General features: G+C 45.4%; 1 protein-coding gene and 1 long non-coding RNA gene across 4 annotated transcripts in view; one reads left to right on the top strand and one right to left on the bottom strand.

The window, feature by feature from the left end:
- On the top strand, nucleotides 1-2,213 carry LOC105517063. Its single transcript, XR_001002603.1, has 2 exons — nucleotides 1-235; nucleotides 1,581-2,213. It is a non-coding gene; the product is annotated as an uncharacterized LOC105517063 (long non-coding RNA).
- Nucleotides 1-13,844, bottom strand: part of FOXN3 (forkhead box N3) — a 472,003-nt gene that overhangs the window by 261,636 nt on the left and 196,523 nt on the right. The gene's annotated exons all lie outside the window — the stretch shown is intronic.

Genomic DNA, 13,844 nt, shown 5'->3' with positions numbered 1-13,844 from the left:
CGGGCTCCGGCCACACGAGCGGGCCGGCGCTGCGCTGCTGGCAACGTGTCGCGGGAACGCTTCTACCCCATCTGCATGCCTTACATGGCTCGAAAGTAAAAATAAAAAGAATTACGATGCGGGCGAGGCTTGTGGGGGTGAGAAGAGGAGATTCCGCTTCTCCCCAGTGCTGCGTCCTGATAGGACCCCCAGGGCCTTCTGAGCCCTCTCCCAGTGACCACCTCGTGTCCCGGAGGTAGGCACCGCAGTGTCCCACCCAGGTGGCCGCGTGTCTCCCGAGGGAGGGCCGGTGGCCATTACAAGGCAAGAGGCACGTCCTAAAGGCCACGCCGGTCGGGCCTCTCCAGTGGGTTGTGCGGAATGCCCGGCTGGCCTAGAGCGAAAACAGGTCTCATTTCCATCTCAGTTTGAGCTCTCAGGAACCAGACTGACCATTCCCAAGCCACCCAGCGAAATGGTGCAGCCACCACCCTAAGTCTCTAGGCACCTCCAAATAATAGCACCCACTGCCAAAGCCACACCAACCAGCCGCCTTAGGAGAGGATGAGAGGAGAGAGTCCAACAGGACACCCTGGTGGTGACAAAAATAAAAATGTGATTGCACATTACTCCCAGGTAGTGAAATCAGTTGGTTCCTCTGCAGAAGAGAAGCCCAGGGCACCCTTCCTGCCACCCCGTCCTGAGGCAGTGGACAGGACATTGTGAGCTGTCTGAAAACTACAGAAAAGCCAGCGAGTAGACCCGGAGAAAGCTTTCTAGCGTGCAGTACTTTTAAACCTAGCCAAAAGGAGGAACTAAGGGAAACACCAGCTAGGCTTCTGAAAATGTTTTCTATCTCAAAAAATAGACCCCCCATCTGAGAATCATTACCCCTAACAAAAGTTCAAGATGGCAGGTTACAAGTCTTCAGCAAAGATGTGCCTTTCAGACTCACAGGAGACCTTACCTCTTCCAAGTATTGTGGCATCTCCCCATCAGGAGACAGTTCGGAGGTGGAAGCCCAGGGGTAGCCTGAGGTCATCCAGCCCCACCACTTTGATTACTGAGCACCTGATGCCACGTACCCAAAGTCACTAAGCAAAAGGCACAAGGTGGCAGAGACAGGTCAGATGATCTCTGAAGTCTCATGCCAGAGATTCTCAGGGTTAGAAGTGGTAACAAAGCCAGGTTGAGACAATGTGTACCCTGCTCTCCTGTAGCTCTGGCTAATGCAGGTCCCGCCCCTCCATCAGCATGTCAGTTGAGGGTTGCTTATTCTCCTCCAGAGGAACCAAGGCCAGAGACCTTTGTCCAAGCCCTTGCTGGCCTAGAGAGGACGAAATCGCCCCTTACATCTTCCTCTTCCATCCCCAGCCCCCAAACCAACCCCCCAAGTCCCCCAACCACACTCACACAATAGCCAGAAAATTAAGGAGAGGTGGCATCTTATTTTCACCTGCTCCAGTCCCCTCCTGCTTTCTCAGAGTTCAAAAAGAGGGGATGTGAGCCAAAGGTGATTGCACATGGAATATGTCATTCCATGTGTGTTTTTGCTTCTTGCATTCTCAAATACATTTCTTAATTTCTCTCTCCCATTACAGTTGCAGCAAGAGATGTGAGAAGGTGTCACCCTGAAGAGGAAGTGGTGGACCAGCCCTGCCTGATGTGGACAGCAGGGGACACATGTCTGCCTGTCTATCTGAAATGAGGGAAAAAATGCTGAAAGCCAAAGGAGGGTTTAATGTGGCCTTTTTCACCTTCTAATTCCATAGAACCTCAGCTCTGGGACTTGCTTCCTGACCTAGGGTGCAGGGGCCAAATTTGTTTAGGAACAACCCCATTCACAATTCCCCTCATGAACTTTCAGAAAGGACCCTTATGTCTTAGATCCTGAGAAGTCACATAAACAAGCTGAATTGTCTAAACCATTGTCTTGTCTACACTGTTTTACAAACACATTTAACAGCCGAATGGTATATGCCCCCTAGAAATCACTTTGAGAAACACTTATTTCCTGATTGAGGACTTGATGGGACCATTGTGCAGCCCCATCTGGGCATGGGCTGGAGAGCACATAAGTATCTGGGAGCTGGAAGACCTCAATTCCAGGCTTATCTACCCCCGTCAGTGTGGGACCTCAGTTCCTCCTCCAAGGAGAAGAATGCCCCTCCCTTCATGTTTTGTGCATTCTTTTGCTAGATGTTTCTCTGGTCAAGAACATTAATCCCCCTACACACACTCTATTGGTTATTAGAGCAGCATGGCTATTTATGGAATAGTTAAGTATAAAACCTGATACGCCCTGCCCAACTTGAGGCAGTGCAACTGAGTAGGTGAGCAGATGCAGTCAGGAAGACCTGAATGACTGCCCAAAATGGGAAGAGTCCGAGGCACGCCTGGAAAGACAGTCTCCTGGGGAGGGATCCTGCAAAGAGACTCGAGTACAAGAGGAAATACAGGGAGGCTGGGCAGGCACATGCCGCTGGGCTGCATGGAACCATATATGCCTTTCCTGCTTCCCTCTATAGGTCTGCTCCACTCTCTATCCTGCAGGTTGGCTTCCTCTGCTCAATGATGGCCACACAGGACTGCCAGCAGCAAGCCCTGAGGCCTTCTGACTTTTAGCACCCACCACCTTTGGACTGCCTCAAGTCTTCCATGACATAGTTTAACTTCTCAGGGAAATTGTGCGATTGGCCTAGGCTAAGTCACATGACTCCCCTCCGGGCGTGGCCCCCCACCCCTCCCCACTGCTAACAGTGGAGACAAGGGACATGGTGAAACATCTGGGGAAGGGAGGGGAGATGACTTTGGAAGTGGGTATCTCATAAGGGTGGGTTGGTATTTAACCTGTGGAAATGGGGAAGGGGTGTTTTGACCCGAGCTGCTCACCTGGGGATGCCCATCTGAACCATCCAGAAGCCACACCTAACCAACTAGAGTCTTCTAGGATGGTGCCTTGGTATGTGCCTTTTGAGAAAGCACAAGGGGATGATTCTGCTTACAAACTGATGTTCCAGGAGAAATTGATGGCACGGAATTACCAAATTTGACTTGATTGTAGGAGTTCATTTACTGAACAAATATTTGCTGAGTGCCTACCAAGTGCATGACATTGTGTTAGGTGCCAGAGATAGACAGTCTTTGTCCCTACAGAGCACACAGATTACTGGGTAAGAGTGCAAGCCTCATATCACCAAACTCCTTGAATAGCAGGGTGAGCAATTTATATGTGTTAAGGTCAGAGGGCAAAGGTGGCTCACTGAATATTTTTGAGCCCAGAAGTTGTACTATCAGAGATATGAATTTAAAAAAAAAAAAAAGGGCTGGGCACGGTGGCTCAAGCCTGTAATCCCAGCACTTTGGGAGGCCGAGACGGGCGGATCACGAGGTCAGGAGATCGAGACCATCCTGACTATCACGGTGAAACCCCGTCTCTACTAAAAATACAAAAACTAGCCGGGCGAGGTGGCGGGCGCCTGTAGTCCCAGCTACTCGGGAGGCTGAGGCAGGAGAATGGCTTAAACCCAGGAGGCGGAGCTTGCAGTGAGCTGAGATCCGGCCACTGCACTCCAGTCCGGGCGACAGAGCGAGACTCCGCCTCAAAAAAAAAAAAAAAAAAAAGAAAGAAAAGAAAAAGATGGATGGGGATGGTGGACCGAAGACGAATTTCGGGAGAGGAAGGGAGAAACTGGAAGATCAAAAACCAGCTGAACAACTCAGAAATCACTGCAGTAATTCATACAAAACAGAATGAAGACTTTTTTTTAAAATATGTGTTTTTAAAAATTGAGGAAAAAGGCTAAAATAGTGGTTCCCTCTGAATGTTAAGAGTTATGGGGTACTTTTTTGTGTGCTTCTTTCATACTTGTCCATATTTTTCCAAGGGTCTACAATAAACAGCCATTACATACATACATGTATATATATACATTAATTTCTTTGACAGGGTCTGGCTCTGTCATCCAGGCTGGAGCACAGTGGTGCAATTATAACTCACAGCAGCCTCGAACTCCTATGCTCAAACAATCCTCCTTCCTCAGCCTCTAAGTAGCCAGAACTACAGACGCATGCCACCATGCCAGGCTAATTTCTGTGTAGAGATGGGGTCTCGCTATTTTGCCCAGGTTGGTCTCAAACTCCTGGCCTCAAGCAATCTTCCTGCTTCGGCCTTCCAAAGTGCTGGGATTACAGGCATGAGCCACCGCACCTGGCCCATTACATTTATAATGTTATATGGGGGTTGGGGGGGGTCCATTGGAGCAGTGGTTCTCAAACTTGAGTATGCATGGGAATTACCTGAAGGGCTTGTTAAAACACACACTGCAGGCCCCACCCCCAGAGTTTCTGGTTGGGGAGGTGTGGGCTAGGCCCAAGGATGTGAATCTCTCACAAGCTCCCAGGTGAAGCTGCTGGTCTCTGGACCCACTTTGAGACCCAGTGAATAAGAGAAGAGTCAGCAAGACTGGAAAAAGGAATGCATGAGAGTCTTCAAAGAAAGAACCAAGAGGATTCTTGTCAAATGATTGAATATGAGGAGACAAGGGGAGATTATGTTCAAAGATAACTCCTTAATCATGGCTTGACTAAGAGTCTCTTTGAGATAAGGTCTGAGAATGCTGTTTGTAAAAGTGAAAAACTCCTCACTTCCCGCTGTGGAAAAGAGAGAGCGCCCCTCGGCTGGAAGACCCCTAACATCTTGGTGTGTGTAAAGTCCTGGTCGAGCATCATTTGAACTTTCTGGTCACCATCTCTTGGGACTCTCCTTTTGTGCCTTCTTGCTGTTTACTTGACAGATTCTGAAGGGTGGAGCCTGGGAAAGGGCTTATTAGAATTTCTCCAGCAAGGAATGGAGCCAGGAGGCTTACTTTAAGAGGGAAGGGGGGTGTGTGGTGAGGGAAAGTACAGCCGAACTGGTAGGGTGAAGTTCATCTGCTCAGGTGCCCTCGCCAAACCTGAGCTTGTCAAGCCGCCTGCTGGAGGCAAAATGGAAATATAGAACCTGTCAACTCCTCTTTGAGCATAAACACAAGTGTGAGCCGATGATCTAGAATCCAGATTTACTCAATTCATTCCGTCAACAAGTATTTATTAAGCACGTAGCTTATGCCCAGTAAAGAGTGGAGGGGACTGGGAAGAGGCCAGGAGAAACAGAAGACATGGCACACCTGCCCTCAGGGAGGAGTAGGTCTATGAACATTTATAAAGCAACCATGAATAAGCAAACACACACACAAAGTCTAATTCCAAGACCAGCAGTGGCGAGGCGCAGTGGTTAGACACAGACTAGGTTTGTACTCTGACCTTACCACTTACTAGCAGGCTAGCCTCAGTCAAGGTTCTCAACTTCTTTCTATCTACCTAGTTTTCACTTCACAGGGCTATTGTGAAGATTAAATAAATTAATCTTTGTAAGGAACATAAAACAGGGCTCTGGCACTTAGTGAACGCTATTTTTGTTAAGCCAACAAATGAAAAGGAAAATCTTGACATATTCAACTGCACACCAATTTAGAATTGTGTGTAAAATCAGGGGTCATAAATAAAATTTAAAAACAAATGAGGAAATATTGGCCATGCAGATGACACAGGGTTAATATTTTTAATTTATAAATCTTACAACTCAATGAGAAAAAAAAATTATCACTCTAATAAGAAAAGGGGCAAATTCACAAAAAGAGAAACAAAAATGAGATTATCCCCATGAAAAGACTCTCAAACTGTAAAAATCAAAGAAATGCAAATTAAAGCAAGTGTGATGTCTCATTTCATCTATCAGAATGGCAGAGACTTAAAAGAACTAACCATGCCAATGTTGGTTGAAGACACTGGTGGGAAGTGGTATAACTTTTCAAGAGGATAGTCGCAAAACGAATTAAAATTTAAGTGAGCATGGACAGCCACTGATCCTAAATTTCCAACTTGTAGGAATTTATCCTAGGGAGATCCTATAATAAGAGAGTTAACTTCCCCGCCAGACTGACTACTGGGGAGAGGCAATAAACCCCAGGAAAGCAGGACTCCAGCCTATTAGATTCAGCAGTGCACACCTGGCATTTATGCCTGGCAGAAGACACTCAATAAATATGTATTGAATAAATTAACTGAAGGATGCAACAATGTATTTAGGAGGATTTTGCTGGGACATTGTTTAAAATCACAAAAACTTGGAAATTGCCAAAATAAGAGGCTAGAGGCATATTATTACATTCTATGGGGCACAGTGGGGCCGTGTTCCCTTTGTTCCCTTTCATTTGCATTTTCCAGTAGTTTTAAGTGAGGCTTTCCCTTTTCTGAATCATTTTCACATTCTCAGAGACTGTACGGGTGAAACAATTTGCAAACATTTCATAAAGTAAGAGTTTAGGGGAAAATGAATACGTTGGCAAAGCGTTTCACAAAATTAAAGCATTTTGTGATCTTTTCAATCAAGGAGGGACAAAACGATCCCCTTCTGAAAAGCCTGGTGCTCTGAGCAAACAGGAGAACTGCTAAGTACAACAAACATTACATCCTGTGTTCTGAGGTCTATTGTCTGGCCGTGGGAAGGCTTTTGGTTTATAGGTTTTGAATATCAAACTTTCTCTACAAACTCTTACGTAGGCTCCAAGATTCAAGAGTTCAAAATACTCCCGAATTAAGAATTTGTGGGGGAAGGCAGGTGCGGTGGCTCACACCTATAATCTTAACACTTTGGGAGGTTGAGGCTGGGGACTGCTTGAGCCCAGAAGTTCGAGATCAGCCTGACAACAGAGGGAGACCTGTGACTCTGCAAAAACAAACAAAAGAAAAAAGAAAAATTAGCCAGGCATGCTGGTATAAGCTTATAGTCCCAGCTACTCAGGAGGCTAAGGTAGGAGGTTCACTTGAGCCCTGGAGGTTGAGGCTGCAGTGAGCCATGATCATTCCACTAAATATGGTTACAAGTTATTTTTATTTTTCAGATTTGATAGAAAATCTGTGCCCAGCTGAGTTACCCCACATGACTAGAGCTACTAATGCTTCTCCTGCCCCTGGGATATTGCATGACGCTTATCTGATACAAGAGGAGACCAACTTTCTGAGTTCTTGAACCCATTTTATCTACAGCTGACTTTTCTTTGTTGTCTTTTCTTCTCTCTTCTCTTCTTTTCTGACAGAGTGTCGCTCTGTAGCCCAGGATGGAGTGCGATGGCGCGATCTTGGCTCACTGCTACCTCTGCCTCCCGGGTCCCGGTTCAAGCAATTCTCCTGCCTCCGCCTCCAGAGTAGCTGGGATTACAGGCACATGCCACCATACCCAGCTAATTTTTTGTATTTTCTATAGAGACAGGGTTTCACTATGTTGGCCAGGCTGGTCTTGAACTCCTGACCTCGTGATCTACCCATCTTGGCCTCCCAAAGTGCTGGGATTACAGGCATGAGCCACCGCGCCCGGCCTGTTTTGTTTTGTTTTGTTTTTGAGACACAGTCCTGCTCTCTTGCCGAGGCTGGAGTGCAGTGGCTCGATCTTGGCTCACCGCAACCTCTACCTCCTGGGTTCAAGTGATTCTCCTGCCTCAGCCACCTGAGTAGCTGGGATTACAGACTTGTGCCACCATGCCAGGCTAATTTTTTTTTTTTTTTTTAAATAGAGACGGGGTTCACCATGTTGGCCAGGCTGGTCTCGAACTCTTGACCTCAGGTGTTCTACCCACCTCGGCCTCCCAAAGTGCTGGGATTATAGGTGTGAGCCACCACGCCCAGTCTACAGCTGATTATTTTTATTCACAGTAGTTGTGTTCTGTAAAGTGCCACAAACACTGAATTAACAAATCCTGAATCATTGCTCCTAGGGGAAATATGGGGTTAGGTTCCTGCGAGCCTCCACTCACAACACTTTCATCAACCAATCAAAACATAATTTTACTGATATATTATCACATCATAATTTTATTGGTATTTATTTTATCTGTGTTTCCATTTAAGAAGCTTTTTGAATATATATTGTTGCTTCATTCACAATGAACTATGCCAAAAGGTCGCTTATCTAATACACATTTTATCCATAAGGCACATCACAGCCTTCCTGCACTTAGAAACACTAGATAGCACCACAGCAGTGCTCAGGCTCCGTTTTAAACAGCAAAATCAACAAAAATGCAAAAAATGTGGTACTAAACAGACCACAAAAAGGACACTTAGAAAGCCGAAACAAGCGGGCAGAACATCACTTTGTTCAACCTCAGCTGGGAACGTGCACGTCGAATTACTCATTTGTACATGTCCATGAGTGACCACAAAAGCATCAGGAGTACTGATTTTTTTTTTTTTTTTTTTTGAGACAGGGTCTTGCTCTTGTCACCCAGGCTGGAGTGCAGTACCATCACCTCGGCTCATTGCTATATCTGCCTCCCAGGTCCAAGCAATTCTTCCTGCCTTAGCCTCCTGAGTAGCTGGGATTACAGGCACCCACCATCACGCCCAGCTAACTTTTTGTATTTTTAGTAGGGCTTTCACCATGTTGGCCAGGCTGGTCTAGAACTCCTGACCTCAGATGATTCACCCGCCTCGGCCTCCCAAAGTGCTGAGAAGGCATGAGCCACCATGCCCAGCCAGGAGTACTGATTTTGAGATTACAGATAAATTTTAGCAAGAAGGTGAAACAGCAAATACAAAAACCACCAATGATGAGGACTGACTGCATTTAACAAACACCGAAATAGCACTTAACTGGGTGCCAGACAGTGTTCTAAAGCTCTGAAAATATTCACTCATTTCAGCCTCACATTAATCATGTGAAGTAGGTACTATTATTATCCTCATTTTATCAATGGGGAATCTGAGGCACAGAGAGGTCTGGCCACTTGCTCATCATCACACAGCTGGTAAATGATGGAGCTGGGATTTGAACCCACACAGTGAGTTTGGGAAAGCTTCAGATTAATCCAGAACATTTGGCTTCTTAGAGAACCTCTCAGGGGCCCAGGACATGAAGATGGGACCAGTGGGGCTCAAGGGAGAAAAAACTGTGGCCAAGAAATAGAAGAGGAGGGCCGGGTGCAGTGGCTCATGCCTATAATCCCAGCACTTTGAGAAACTGAGGTGGGTGGATCACTTGAGGTCAGGAGTTCAAGACCAGCCTGGCCAACATGGTGAAACCTCATTACTAAAAATACAAAAATTAGCCAGGCGTGGTGGTGGCTGCCTGTCCTCCCAGTTACTTGGGAGGTTGAGGCAGGAGAAACTGCTTGAACCAGGGAGGTGGAGGTTGCAGTGAGCTAAGCTCGGGCCACTGCACTCCAGCCTTGTCAACAGAGTGAGACTCTGTCTCAAACAAAACAAAACAAAACAAAACAAAAAAACAAGAGGAGGAAGGAAAAGGGGACTTTCCTTTTCCTTTTTTTTTTTTTTTGAGACGGAGTCTTGCTCTGTTGCCCAGGCTAGAGTGCAGTAGTGCAATCTTGGTTCACTGCTGCAACCTCTCCCTCCTGGGTTCAAGCAATTCTCCTGCCTCGGCATCCCAAGTAGGTGGGATTACAGGCATGCGCCACTGTGCCCGGCTAATTTTATTTTATTTTATTTTATTTTTTTAATTCTTAGTAGAGACGAGGTTTCACCATCTTGGCCAGGCTGGTCTCCAGCTCCTAGACCTTGTGATCCACCCGCCTCCACCGCCCAAAGTGCTGGGATTACAGGAGTGAGCCACTGCGCCCGGCCGGGACTTTTTTAACTGAATGAAAAGGCACCACTTGGAAAAACTCAAAGTTCAGCTTCTATGTCATAGTCAACAAAGTATGGTGTATCTTTGTAATAAAAAATAAATCAACTAGATACTGAACGTCACCCACAGACTGTAAGTGCCTTGAGGGGCAAGGGCCTCTGTTTTCTGCTCATAGCACAAGGCACAAATATTGATCACTTAACAGGAAAAAAAAAAAAAGTTTCCTTTTTATCCCTCTCTCAAGCTGGCATCTATTACCTCTACAGATCAAAGAAAAGTAGCCTCATCAACATTTTCCTCCTCCAAAGTTTTTAAGAGATTTTATTGTTTTCCTCTTTAGTGAGTACACCAAGTACCATAGTCTCATGGGTTTTGTTGGCTAAGTCTGCCAAAGTCTTATCCACGCCAAGAAATAACTTCTCTCGTCTTACTTTTTCAGTGGGGTGTGAAAGAAAACAATTGATTCTTCTCTCTAGGATAGTCTTTTTAAAACAAAGTAAGAGCTCCAAATTTGATGAACTCTCTGAGAAACAGAATATAGATTAAATTATTACTAACAGATTTCCCTGAAGCACAAAGTTCTTTTTTGGAGATTAGCAATTTATTCCACTTATTACAACAGCCAAACCTGAACTCTCTTTTCATTGGTTAGTCAAGTTCACCAACACTTTCTGTTTTCAAATCCTCACTCCTTCCCAAAATAGTGTTATCTTATGCCTTTAATATAGAGGTTGAGGTGCAGGCAAAAGGTGTCCAGAAATTGTGAGACGTGACTGCATGTGAGTACTCAGTCTTAAAGGGGTTGGGGCTGGAAAGGAAGCAGGCAGGTGAATAGCTCTTTCTGTGGATACGTTCAACAGCACCTCACTTCTCTGCACTCAAAAGACATGATTCTGACTGGTTTCAAAGATTTGGCCCCCAAACAACCAGGCGTCCTTTTTAAGTTGGCATTTCTTCCAGAGAGGAATCCTGAACATGTTTCTCTATGCCTCACACAGCGCCAGGCCAGCTGTCTAACAATATGGGTCCCGGAAGGGGGTGCTGCCCACATTGGTGACAGCAGCCACGAGTGCCTGTTGCTCGCAACAGACGTCAGAGAGACCTCACCGCAGGGGTCCGAGCGCCTGGTCAAGGCACCCTGCGAAGGCCTCCACGTCCCACGAGTGCCTGCAGAGGCTACCTGAGGACCAAAGTGGGCATGCCACAGTGTCCTGGACTTCCGGATGGAGGCCAGTCCCAGGGAGTGAATGGCAGAGCTCTCCGGAGGCTGCCCAGGCCAGCTTCAATGGGAGGGATGAACTTCATGACATCCGTTCCAAAGAAATCCCACCTGCTACTGGCATGCCTAGGCTTGTCTTCCCCACATACCAGCCTCCCAGGCATGTCTCCAAGGGCTCAGTGAGGAGGCAGCTGCAACAGTTCGCTTTCTCTTAATGATTTGGAGTGGGGAGGCACCGAGATGGGGAAGAAGTAATGACCATTCCCGGTGATCCTGGACCTCCGTGTTGGCTGCGATCTTGAAAAGTCATGCTGTCTACCCCTTTGTAGAAACAATGCGGTTTTCTTTGTCCCTGGAAATCTGGCCTCATGGATTTATTTGTTGTAGCAAGTTTCTTTACCCTCATCACACCGATGTTCAGAATCGAAACAATTCAAACCTACCCTGAAACATCCTTCTCCCTCCAAATTCCAGTGACATCCTCGGCCTAAAACGCTTGGCACCATGTGGGAGACTGGCTCCGCTGCCTCACAAGTCCCCTGCTTGCTTTTTGCTTTTGAGTAGCTTGAATATCAAACCAAATACAAAGGAAACTATACCCAGGAGTTGCTGGAAAAAGCTCATTTTATCCACCTCATTCCCTCATTCTCTGGCAGACACAACTGATTTTTTTTTTTAAGCCTGAAAAACTTCTCATTTAAACTTGGGGTGCAAAAGGCATGTGAAGTGGGAGAGTTCCTGCCTGGACCAGCGCAGGGTTAGCCAGGGAAGGATTCAATGAAATACAAAAGCCAACACAGACCTGAAGGGGAACAGGCGGCCCCAGCAACAACTGCCAAACTGTCATTTTGCTCCGCGGCTGAACAGAAGGCTCGAGTAATGACAACCACAAAACTCATTTAAAGTCTGAAAAGGTGACTAATGAGCTCATTCATACTGGCTATAAATTATTCACCATAACACTGATCCCACTCAAGACAAACAGTAAAGTAAACTTTAAACACAGACATCGCTGGCCTTCCAAAGTGGAACAAGTTGTGTCTGTAAAAGTTTTCACAATGAGAGATACTTGTCTCTCTCTTGTCTATTGTCACATTCGTTCTTCTGTTTACTTTTTTTTTACTGCCTTTAATCAAGTTTAAGCAGACACAGCTGTTACACATTTATTTCTCTGTTGAGTTTTTTTTCCATTAGTTATTACGAGCAATCATGATGCTCTAAAAATAGCAGCAAATTATATTCTCTAGAAATTGAAGGCTGACCTTAAAATGAAGCCCAGGTCTTCAGAAAGAATATTCATATGCACATGTTGGATAAATGACAATGCACAAAGGCAAAATAAAAGTACAAAGCGTTTTCCACTCTTTGAGAGGTTTTCAATTTGATTCCAAATTTCCTTTGGTTCTGATGGAAACAGGTTGCTTCAAAACCTTACCATACAGAACCTGCATCCAGTGGTCATGATTCCAGTTTGAAGGATTTTCCTTCAAACTTACAATCTTAAGCCAATCAAAGAAGAAATGTTTCATTTAGGCTTTTTCAGCACAGATAAACACAGCAGCAGGTTGCTGAAAACCCACCACATTGCTGCAGACTACTTTCAGTTTCCTGTTTAATATTAAATAAAGAATTTTAGCTCTTCTGTTTTTATAAACTGTGGTATTTGCTACTACTGTCGCTACTAAAAGCATTATGACTGGGTGGATAAGTAGTCCTATGATTTTCAAGCCTTCTTTTTCTTTAATCTTAGTATCTATTTTGAAGACGTCGTGAGAGTTAAGACTTTCAAATCTGTTTAATTGATTTTTTATTTTAAAAAGGCCCCAAATAAGTACTTCCATTAGCTCTTAGATTGCTGAATATTATATATTTTTAAACCGCTTTGAATACTTTGAAAAGGGTCACAGAAAACACTCATATTAAAATACCACCAGATGGAGATTCTGCCTAACCAAAAGTTAAAGCAGAAAAGTTTAAAGTTGAATTGTGTCCTGCACACACCTTGAGATTGTAAGGGTGAAATTAACGGTCTTGGGCAGGGGATCTTGGTAAAGGCATGATAAATCATGCATGGTAGGCAAATTAAGACCCAGGCTCTGACTTGAACCTGTGACTGCGCCAAACTCCATCTCCATTTAAGGAAAGTCTTTCATATGGTTTTCACAGTTTCTTGCACATGAGCTAAAGGCCTGTCCAGCCATTTCTGTTGTCTGAAATGCAAAGCAATCTCTTTTTTTTTAAGCAGAGAAAGAGGAGTCCTGAAATATTTATAGGAAAGTGCTTTGCCACCTACCGACAGCAACATGGTTGGTCTCCACGTGTTTAACACGTTTTTTTATTTCTTTGAGACGGGGTCTCGCTCTGTCTCCCAGGCTGGATGGAGTGCAATGGTATGATTTCGGCTCACTGCAACCTCTTCAGCTTCACTTGAATCAGGTTCAAGTGATTCTCCTGCCTCAGGCTCCCAAGCAGCTGGGATGACAGGCGCCCACCACCACACCCAGCTAATTTTTGTATTTTTGGTAGAGATAGGGTTTTACCATGTTGGCCAGGCTGGTCTTGAACTCCTGACCTCAGGTGATCTGCCCACCTTGGCCTTCCAAAGTGCTGTGATTACAGGCATGGGCCACTGTGCCTGGCCAGCACATTTTTTATCCATGTTTCTGTAGCTAAAGTCATTCTTTTGGTCCTCTGTGCAAGAGTTCTTGTAGCTGTTTTTGTTTTTTGTTTTGTTTTGATAGGTTTTATTTTTTTAGAGCAGTTTAAGATTCACAGCAAACTTGAGTAGGAGGTACAGAGATTTCTCACTACTCCCTGCCCCAACACAAGCATAGTGCTGTTGTTGTTGTTGTTGTTTTGAGATGGAATTTCACTCTTGTTGCGCAGGCTGGAGTGCAGTGGCACAATCTCGGCTCACTGCAACCTCCACCTCCTGGGTTCAAGCAATTCTCTTGCCTCAGCCTC

This window comes from Colobus angolensis, unplaced genomic scaffold, assembly GCF_000951035.1.
Source record: "Colobus angolensis palliatus isolate OR3802 unplaced genomic scaffold, Cang.pa_1.0 Scaffold3, whole genome shotgun sequence".
Classification (NCBI taxonomy): domain Eukaryota; kingdom Metazoa; phylum Chordata; class Mammalia; order Primates; family Cercopithecidae; genus Colobus; species Colobus angolensis.
The sequence above is the reverse complement of the archived record's forward strand: the minus strand, read 5'-3'. Positions and strand labels throughout refer to the sequence as shown.